The sequence below is a fragment of the Aptenodytes forsteri genome, unplaced genomic scaffold, assembly GCF_000699145.1.
Source record: "Aptenodytes forsteri isolate BGI_AS27 unplaced genomic scaffold, ASM69914v1 Scaffold382, whole genome shotgun sequence".
NCBI lineage: Eukaryota > Metazoa > Chordata > Aves > Sphenisciformes > Spheniscidae > Aptenodytes > Aptenodytes forsteri.
In genome coordinates, this window is record NW_008794625.1 from 2,541,577 (window position 1) to 2,552,113 (window position 10,537).

Genomic DNA, 10,537 nt, shown 5'->3' on the forward strand with positions numbered 1-10,537 from the left:
GTTTCTTCATAATTTCAAACACCTCTGCCTTTTCTTTGATGTGTTTTTTTTCCCATCTGTAAGATATTTCTCACAAACTTAATTAAGTAGACCTCTATCTTCAGACTGGATGAATGGGAGATACCAGAAGCTACTGGAATAGAAGCATAATAAAACAGAGGCACGGAGTTTTTGGCTGTCCTCAAAAGCGGAAGAGCAGCCATGTGCTCCATGGACCTGAACAGCAGGGTCAATTTTCAGTTCTGCCTCTATCCAGTTTTAATTAATATATTCCAATATAACTGGTAAGCTGAAGGCCTCCTTTTTGTTCAAAACCAGTAGTAACTAGTAAAACACCCAGATAAAAGTGAGTAACTTTATAAATTCCCTTTCTCCACAACTCAGTGGATGGTGGATCCCTTAAAACTTGGGAAACACAAAGGTACCATCCGTTAATCAATATAGTTCTGAGAGTTTGCTTTTACAAGGTGAGCAGAGGGTGGTATGTTTTGTACTGCATTCAAGGTATCCTTTAGGATACCCACCTGGAAAGCGTAACAAGAGTTTGATGTGTACATGAACACAAAGTTATGAATGGTTTATAGGGTAAAAATCGTTAATTTTGGCCAAGAACACAAACGTCTGCCATCTATTCAATGAGCAAATTTTGGCAGTAGCTCCACCACTGGATAGATGGATCAATAGACCCTGTCTGTTCCTGTCCATGGGGCCACGTATATTTATAGGAGTTAGGTCTGGTTGCCTTCTCCTCTTTGTATTCCACCAAAACCAGAGAAGTGATATGTGGTATCTTGTTTGCTCGTCACGAAGTACACTCCTTAGATTCTTTTTCAGATACATTCTGTTCTTTAACAGCAGCACTGGACAGTGCTGAATTTCTTGTGGTCACCTCTCTGCTGCAATTACATCAGCCCGAGCCGAGGAAGTGGTTTCCAAGCAGAACTGCGGTATGCAATCCGGCACTTCTGATCAATCTTTTATCAGGGCAGGTGCTTCTTATGCAAAGTGGAAAAAGGTGGTCAAAATGGAGAAAGGTAAAAGAAATACCCTAAAATAGCTGAGGAGCTAAACATCAGCTGGGCTGATGGGCTCTGATGTGGGGCTTAGGCTCCGAATTATCAGCCAAAGATTCGAACCTCTCGCTTTGCAAGGGAGTGACCTAAATTTGGGATAATGACTTTTTGGGAGATGACTCTCGTACTTTGTCTGGGGAAAATCCTCCAGAGGTCTTGGTTTCACTCTCACATAGGACGTGAATTGTATGGAAAATCTACCAGAGCTTTGTGGGAGCGGTTCTTTCCTACTCAGCTGTGACGCTGAGAATGAGCCCTTTCCTTTGGGATCAGATGCTAGGTCTGGGTTCTGAATGACGATAGTCATACAGACTGTATGTAGCCTGTACATATGTGAATCTCTAAAAGGGTTCGTATATAAGTGGAGTAGAACATCTGAACTGAGATCAGTCATGCAGATCTAAGGGAAGAATTTGGCCTCGAGTGTGAATTAGTCTCAAAGACAAAATTCATAGCAGCCTACTTGTTAATGAATTACAACGTCTTTATTTTTAAACATTTTAAGTCTGCTTAAGTTCCCACAAGGAATTCATTATGCTTTGCACTTGGGAGAAAATGGAGAAAATGTAAGTGGTACTTTGGAGGGTGGGGAGTCTGGTTCCAGTACAGATTAAGTTGGTGCAATTTTACACGTGTAATGTAACTAAAGGTACTGATAAATAGAACATGCATTGTAGGTAGCTGCGTGCTCTAATCTGTGATACGATGCGTATTCACGAATGTGAATAGAATTAAAAGCTGGTGCTCTAAGTGTCAATCAGCACAGCTTATACACAGAGAGATCATTAGAGGAAATGCATTTCCTGAAATGGCAGAGCACGTGCAGCGTGGACCTGCTGCATCTGTGGCTGCAGATTATATGATTTCCCATTTCTTCACTTCATTTAGAGCTTCCTTTTATGGCCAGAGACCTGGAAAGTCCTTGAGAAGATATTAAGAAGATAGATATTTCTCTAATTAATTTCTCTTGAATGTGTGTGGGATTTTTCAGGTTTCTCTTTCTTTTTTGTTCTTAATGTGAACTGCAAAACAACAGAGGCATAATTAATTGAATTTGGAAGACATGTTTACAAACTTTTGAAATAAATGTTAAAAATATGCACGTTTTTCAGTATCAGTAGAAATTTAGGAGAATGTCTAGGCATCCAAGGTTTGCTGAAAATACTCTGGAAAATTATAATTTCAGTGTGGTAACGTTCTACCATGTGATAGCAGTTATTTCAATGAGATTGAGGGCCATAGTCAGTGAAGGGGCACATCATTACCAAAGCCCATATCACAGGCCCTCTGGATTATTAGGGCCGGGATGGGAAGAGGTGTGGACTGGAAGCCACTTGAAGCTTGATGTGGACAACGTGCCCGGCTTAGTCAATAGCTTCACTTCTGAGGGGGGAGGTACGCTAATTCGCCGTACACTGGGAAATAGAGAGACCGGAGTGCATGTGCAACTGGTACCTCGGCTGTATGAGGCTGGCAGAAAAGCATTCCTCTGGTCATGGGGGCGGAGGGAGTTTGGCTCACACATCTAAAATGAGCTTGATTTTCATTTGAGCTTTGTAGCTCACCTTTAAGAGAAAGCAGAACACGAGCGGCTGTCCAGTGAGTGATTCTGTGCCAGCTGATGTGGAATGTGAAGTCTTTTATGTAATTAAAAGCAGTGATTTAAAACATCTGCCCATATCCCTGTTTTTCCTATTTGACTATTGTTCCATAGTGGATACTACTTAACTTGATGGAGACTTTTTACCACATAGTATCATATTTCCGGAGTTATCTTTTCCTTCATTTTTAGAAGTAACTATGTCTTATCTTGTGAATGATGGTTTATATCTCTGATAATTTTGGGAGGCTTTCTATAAGACTCTTTTCCCCATTGTGGCTATTTAAAACTTCTTGCATTTGTGTTTTAGGTTATTTTGGTTAATTTTTTTCTATGGGGAAAAGAAAAGAAGTATTAGATGCCATAAAAGAAAAAAACCTCAAGGATAAAAGATGTGAGGAAGTGCACGCAAGCAATGAGTTTGCTGAAAAATAAGTAATTTGTAAATGCACTAACACAGATGACTATGAACAGAGCAATAGATTTACCTGTAGAAGTAAAGCACGTGTGGCTTACAAGCATAATTTTTGGTTGGTTTGGTTTTTTTTTTCTTCTATGAACGACTGCAATTCCGATATGCTATATGATTTTCTTGGCTGTTAAAAGAAAAAAAAAAATAAATTGCTAATCCTGCTGTAGGATACATGCTCCATTGGTATGACTGTGCGGATCTGCTCTCTGTTTATACTGGCTGAGGGTCTGACCACTTTTGTTTGCTCAGTCAAAGAATGAGGGCTAATGCCAGAAGTTTGGGGAAACTGTTCACTCTCCCTCAAGAAGCAAAGGACTGTGTTAACTTCTGACCATAAGGACAGTCTGGAAAATTAAGCTAGGCATAGGTTCAGGTAAATTCAACTTAATATAGTAAGGACTTCTATATATTGAGGGTTTGCAGCTTTTTTGATGAGCAATTGTGTGTATTTCATTTTGACCATGAGCTTAGTGTTATGCAGACCTTGTGCTGGTGCATCATTTAAGTCCAACCCAACCCCTGTTCTCTATATTGGGATCTAATATGGGGATCTCTTGTAAGGTGTCTAAACCCAAGTGTTCTCTCTGTCAAATGTTGTTACTAAATAATAACATTTTCAATTAACCTAATGCTAACCTTGATCATGTCCAGCCTTGCTGTTGCTCATAGCATAAACTGCACCACCTTAATTTGCTCATTTTTCAGGGAAATAGGAGCTTCGAATCAATCAAACTTGCATAAAATGCTTTGAGATGGTTGATTCTTGTTGAAAATTATCCAGTCTGGCAAATTAAAAGGAGGAGGAAAACAGTCAACTTTGGTTTTTATTGCTTTTTTTAATTTTAGGGAATTATTTTTTAAAATTTCTTTAGAATTGTTTTGTTAGAAGCTACACATTTGCAGTTAATATCTAATTATTTTATAGGACCAATGAGTTATGAAAATATTTATATGGTTAATCAGACAGATATATTATTAATGGATAATGGTTAAAAATATAGTAAGTAACTTTATACTTATTTATGGCTTATAATCTTTAGAGGGTTATAGGTCTTTAACTACCCAGTAAAACTATAGAGAATTTACTGATCACTGTTTTATTGGTATTATAGCTTAACCACTTCTTTGAAGTTTCATTACTGACCATTGAGCCTGTTAAGGATGACAATGTCTATTTTACTTTTTGGCTATTACTTTTAAGAAATCCGTGAGATGAAAGCAATATATAAAGGCATTTTAGGTAACAGATTGAGAAATTGAAATAAACCAGAACAATGGTAACTGAAATTGTGAGATGTTGATTGATAACCAAATAGCTTTGTACTATAATAACAGATTAACAGAAGATATCCCTATTGTGTCAGTGTTAGCAGTCACAGAAGCATGGTAAATAGGAAAGCTGTGAAAAATGACTCCTGGATTTTTCAAATAAGAGAGAAGAAAAATCTAGTGTATATCTAAAAGAAGTCATGTCAGTGTGAGATTATTCCCCTGATTCTTCTGGTTATTTGGGATTCAGAAATCTCCAAATATATGAATACTGTGCTGTTACTAACTTGGGAGTAAATATATTTTATAGTATTCTGTCTAGTATCATGAAAAGTGAGGAAAGAATGAATGCTGAGGGTTAAACTTCTTTCAGTCCTAGGTATAATTTCTGGCTGGGTTTACCACCAAACGGGTGTAAATTATTGAAGTCGTTGTGATCACAGAGCAGCGTAAACAGGAAAAGACTTGCATTTAAGTAGTGGGTATAGCCGCTAATAATCCCAATTAGAGTTAGAGTAATTAGGACTACCCTCATAATTAGTTGGACATGTTCTTGCATATCTTGCTGGGTTAGACCAGTTGTCCCAAAAACTTGCAAATTCAAATTTAGTACATTGACTTCTTCGTTAAGCAGAAGCAGCTCATGCTGTGCAGGGCCTTGGGCTCGGCGGGCAGAGCCCCGGGGCCGGGGTCGGATGGCCCTGAACCCGTCGTGCTGTGGGGCTGGAGGAGCTTCAGCTGCCCAGTGCATAAAATGGAGGTAGAGGTCCCTGAGGTGGAATGAGAAAAAGCCACCTATATGTGCAAAGTGCTATGAGGAACGTTTCTCCTTCCTCCCGCTCGTCCTAAATCCAGCTCTAAGGTGTTTTGTTAAATAAAATTGCAGGGGTCAGGAAGGACTGTTTTCTCTCGAAAGGTCACCTAGGATTTTACTGTTTGTTCAGTTCGAAGTGTCTTATGAAATTAACTCTGTTCTGTCTGAGAACAAAATTATGAATATGAAGCCTTCCATAAAACATGGTTTTCAGCTCAGAACAACGGCACAAAAATTTACTCGATATAATTGTGTGGACTGTCGTCTTCAATTACTTTCAATAAAACTGAATATTTGCAGCTCATGTTATACCCACACAGTCCCAACCTGCTGGGCCAGATTTGGTCTGTAAAATGGTCTGTGCCTTCCCTTAGGTCAACAAACTTCTCTTAATACTATTTTTTGCCCAATACCTTTACTCTAGCTTTTAAACTCTAGCTCAGAAAATAGGCAGCCATAGATATATGTAATTTTTCTAAGTACTAAACCACACTGAGCTTTCTAAGTACTAAACCACACGTTTCATCTGAACTCATCAAGTAGGTACAATGTTTATGTGAGTTTGCAACAAATTCCATGTGTAAAGTCTTTCATTTACTGAAAATCCTTCATTTACTGAAGCCAATAGCGTATGTGCCAAAACTTTGCGGTATGTTAGATGTGCAGATTGGTTTCAGTGCATTAGGAATTTGCTATTGTGTCCATTTGCCAGGTGGAGGCATAGTTTCATTAATGAATAGTAGTGAGGGAGAGGGGCGGGAAGCCAAGTTACTCAAAGGCTTTGTTCTTTTTCATTAATAAGCTAGTTTACACCTAGGCTATTAAACAGTTGAAGGCTTTTTTGCTCTGAAGGCTGTAGCTAACATGAAAAGGACCTAAATTTGGAATAACACAAGCTAAGCCAAGTAACTTTTTTTTTTCCACCTTCAAGTAATAGATTCTATTGCTCCATAAACTCAAATGATTATTGTTGCTCATTTTTTTTCTCCTGCTTCTTCCTGCCATTCATTCTTTTTCTTCCTCTTAATATCCTTGGAATATGGAAAGCATTTGGATTTAGTAGAGCTGCTTTTGTTCTCAGTCTTAAAACACAACTTCTCTCTCTGCCACCCATATGCTAACTGGATCAGTTTGTGGGTTTTTTAACCTTTTCCAAACACAGACAGAGAAATCCTGCCTGTTTCCCTTTATTTTTGGTAGGCTGCGGACATGTATAGGTAATCTCAAATTACTGAATATAATTCCTGTATTGATACTGGATTCTCTGGATTAACCATTGTGTTGTAGGTTGAGGGAAACAAATTCAGATTCTGCCTTGGTTCTGTTGTCTTACTGACCCCGGGGCAAAGAGGAGGGCCAGGGAAAAAGCCCCTCGTTACCTCTGCTATCCTCTCATCCAGTCTTATTTCAGAAACTCATTGAAGGACGTTGGTATGTACTAGGGAAACTTTTTATGCCTCATTCTGGGTAAGCCTTTTCCTGAGTAATTTGGCCAGTGGTTTTTGTTTCTACGAAAAATGGAAATTTGTCAAAAGTAGAATGTTTTGCGGAGAATGTTGATGATGTGTGTGTTACCCGCTCATCTGTGCGGCAGTTTGACAGGTTGTCTTATTGACCCAAGGAAGATTTGCACTCTGGATTTTTTGTAGTTAAAGGCTTCCACACTCTTTATTGTGGTCTTGGAGCCCCAGGTCTGCAGGGGAGAGGCTTGAAGCTCTGACTATGTCAGCTTTAAAGTTTAGCTCCCTGCTGCACATCCAGGATCTCTGAACAGCTGCGTGTAGAAGACTGATTCAATAGCCCCGAAGGCGCCTTAGGTTGAGTTGACCAGAATAAATAGCATTACATAGGAAATAAAACTAGAATTAGGTCTCCTCTTTCACAGTCCTATCTCATATCATGAGGAAAAAGTTTGTTATCCAAGCTTTATATAACATTAAATTTAGCAGATCAAAGCAAACGTGTGAAAAGTTTCATATGGGACTGTTAGAACTTTTTTTTATTTTAAACTCAAATGGAGCTGGCGTGCATTCAGGTTTTTATGGGGTTGAGGGACAAAAGTTTGGGTTTTTTTCCTTTTTCACAGGTAAAGTTCAATACAAGCTGGAAACAAATTCAGTCATCTTCCCCTTATGAGGGTGAACAAAGCATCACTGATGTTGCACACAATACAGGTAGAGTGACTGAAGAACAAGCATGTTCTGCAAAAATTTAGCTTAATCCCAGCTCACCATATAATTAAATTGCTGAGATTAAGAGTTCAGTTAACCCTAGGTGTTTTCCCAGGGCCTGCTGTCCTCAGGACGGCCTCCCCATGCATTGACTGTGGAGGGAGCCTAGGGCAGCTGTCCTGGGAACAGGCACGCCAGTGCCAAATGCTTAGATTAGGTGGATCTAGTTCATCTGTGTCTAAAAACCGCAAAGCAGAGAGGGGAGCAATGCTAAATGATTGGGAAAGGAGGGTACATCCACACTGACAAACCTCTGTTGGCAAAGAAGGTTGTTTCTCTCTCCAGCAATGTATTAAAAATGGGTTCATGCTTGCTTGGTTATATTCAGTGCAAAACAGTAGGTGTGGAAAAAAAACTGAAATATTGGAGACCGTAAATTAACAATCCAAATACTACTTTTTAATTATCAGAACAAAATTAAACAGCAAACATCACAGGAGGCAGTAATAGGCATCAGTATTTTTCCTTTAATTTTCCTAAAGTCTAATTTAGTATTGATATGCTTAGTATCATACTACTGATATTTTTTTCCCTTTCTAGTGTCTTTAATTTTTAAAATGTGGATAACCTTTCACACGCTGAACTAAAGTCTATTAATTGCTGAAGCATTGTAATTGTCCTGCCCTTATGTCAGCTGGTGTGACAATAATGCTTCAAGTTCAGACAGTCAAATGGGAGTCTGGAAAAAAAAAAAAAAAATGGAGATTGTTCAGAACTCTTGTGATCCTCATTCTTAGTGTATATTTTAAGTTTGGAAAACATAATTGAGAAATATTGCTAACTATGTATATTAAAATAATGTATCTTGCACTAGGAACAGGATATATACTAGGTCTAACAGTTTTATTTCTACTTCTTTCTCGTTCCCAAGTTTGTTTTTTCTCAGCAGCTATTTCTGCTCAATCAGGACTGTACTCTTCAGTTTGTGGTATTGATGGCTGGATGTATGGTCTCTGTGTTTTGGGGGAAAAATACCAAAATTTGGCAGTTGTTGGCGCAGAGACATTTAAGTTACAGGCACTTAAGAGCAAAGAAAACGAAATAACTTGCATCCACTGACCAACACGGTCTTTTAATAATAAGAACAATATACTACAGCGGTGATCAAATGAAAAAGGTATTAAGAAGGTGTAGCACTGTGAGACAGAAGCAAAGGTAATTAATTGTTACTCGGGTGCTTCACTTCCGAGCAAATCTCTTCCCGTGCAGCTCTTGCAGCCTTAGTGTAATAACAAGTGGCTGTTGAAACAAATGTATGGTCTCCTGAACGAACCTTTTGAGCTCTGACTGACCTGGGGCAGGAAAAACTAGAAGTATGGAGACTTTTAGGAGGTTAACAACCATATATTGTCATGAAATCCCTCTGAAAACAACAGTTTGGGCAAACAGCAAAGAAACGTGGGGGATGTTTTGTGGGTGTGTGTGTTAAGTTCTGACGGCTTTCCCTGCTAAAAGAGCTTCAAAACTTTTTGGTTTTTGGAAGTATATCACCAAAACACAAATTTTGCCTAAACAGCAGAGACAGCCCAAACTGTCGCGTTGACAGTCCTGGGGACAGCAGTAATAGTCAAAGCATGCAAAGGAGCAGGTCCCATGAGTAAGGTCTGTTGGCAATCACTGTTTATATCCCAGTGTTTATCTAGTGGAAGTGTCATGGGCCAGCCCGAGGTAACTTTCCTTGAGCTGTGTTAGTCCTGCTGTGCAGAGACGTCTCAGAGGAGGCAACAAGCCTGGCAGAGTCTTCGTTCCCTGTCCTGAATCTGAATGGCCGGTGCTGTACACCATTGACTTGCGCAGTCCAGCGGCTTGGTGCAGCCAGCGGAGGGGGGAACTGCTGCTCCTCACGCGCGTCACAGGTCACTGTCAGCCGCTGCACCACCAGCAGATGTAACCTGAGCTTGTGTTGATAGTCCTAAGATTTTGTATGTCTAACACACATTCACACTCGCTACGCCTTATGAAATGAGCTTGAACTTCAACTTGATATACTGTCTTCAGCTCTGGGTTTGCTTAAACGGTTCCTGGTTTAAACTAGCTTATAGTCCACAGGGAGAAATATCCTTGGTGGTTCCTGGTTGTAGGCAGGGGGAAAAAAAGTCGGAGCAGTCCTGCTGTTTCTCTGATTTCCCTATGGCTCTCAGGCGACCGGCTCGGATACGGAGGTCTGAAGCCAGCGAAGAGGAACCCCAGGCCCCCAGCGCTCACTTGTCAACACCGTGGTTGCGATGCTATTCTTCATTCCTCCTGCTTATCCATCAGGCAGAGACAGTTATACCAGAACCAACAACATGGTGTCATTCGCCAAAATCTCTTATCTCTTTTTACATTATAAATAACTAACCTCGTATTATACTCATATGGGAACCTCATACTGTACGATGTAGAAGTAAAGAATCCGATTCCTCCGAGCTGCCTCTCCTCCCGTGGGAGACCTGGAACAGCGAAGGGCACTTGGACCATTTCAGCATTCGTTATTCACCTGACATTCATTCATTCTTTGAATTTTTTTGTTCTACCCTCTCTTTTTCCCATCTCCTGTCACTTCGGGGAGAGGATTCGAAACCTTCACAACACAGTCCCCACTATTGGAGACTTCATATTTTCAGCACCCTGTCACCATAATCTTAATAGCTCGATGCTTATAACATGGCTGTAGAGGTGCTGTGTGCGGTATCACCCAAAAGAGCTCTCCGTGTAGGTGAAACAAAAGGAAAAACTTCTTTATTCTTCAGACCAAAAATAGTATTTCCATTTGCAGCCTAACTAGCCTAAATGATCTCTCAGCATTCATCGTATATACATTATAAACACTGCTAAGCTTGGGAGCACAGAAGAATGGCACACTGTATATACATTATAAGCTTGGGAGCACAGAAGAATGGCACACGGCAGAGGTGATCAGACTGGATTGCTCACCTTTTGTTCGACTGTCAAATCATCTGAATGAAGATGGCTTAGTGTCAGGCATCCTGTTACGGTTGCAGCTACTTCATGTTTATGCTTGTTTAATTTGTTCCCTGGGTGAAGTTGGCAAGACTCACCGCAACGTGAATGATCTTGCACCTGGAATCCTGAGCT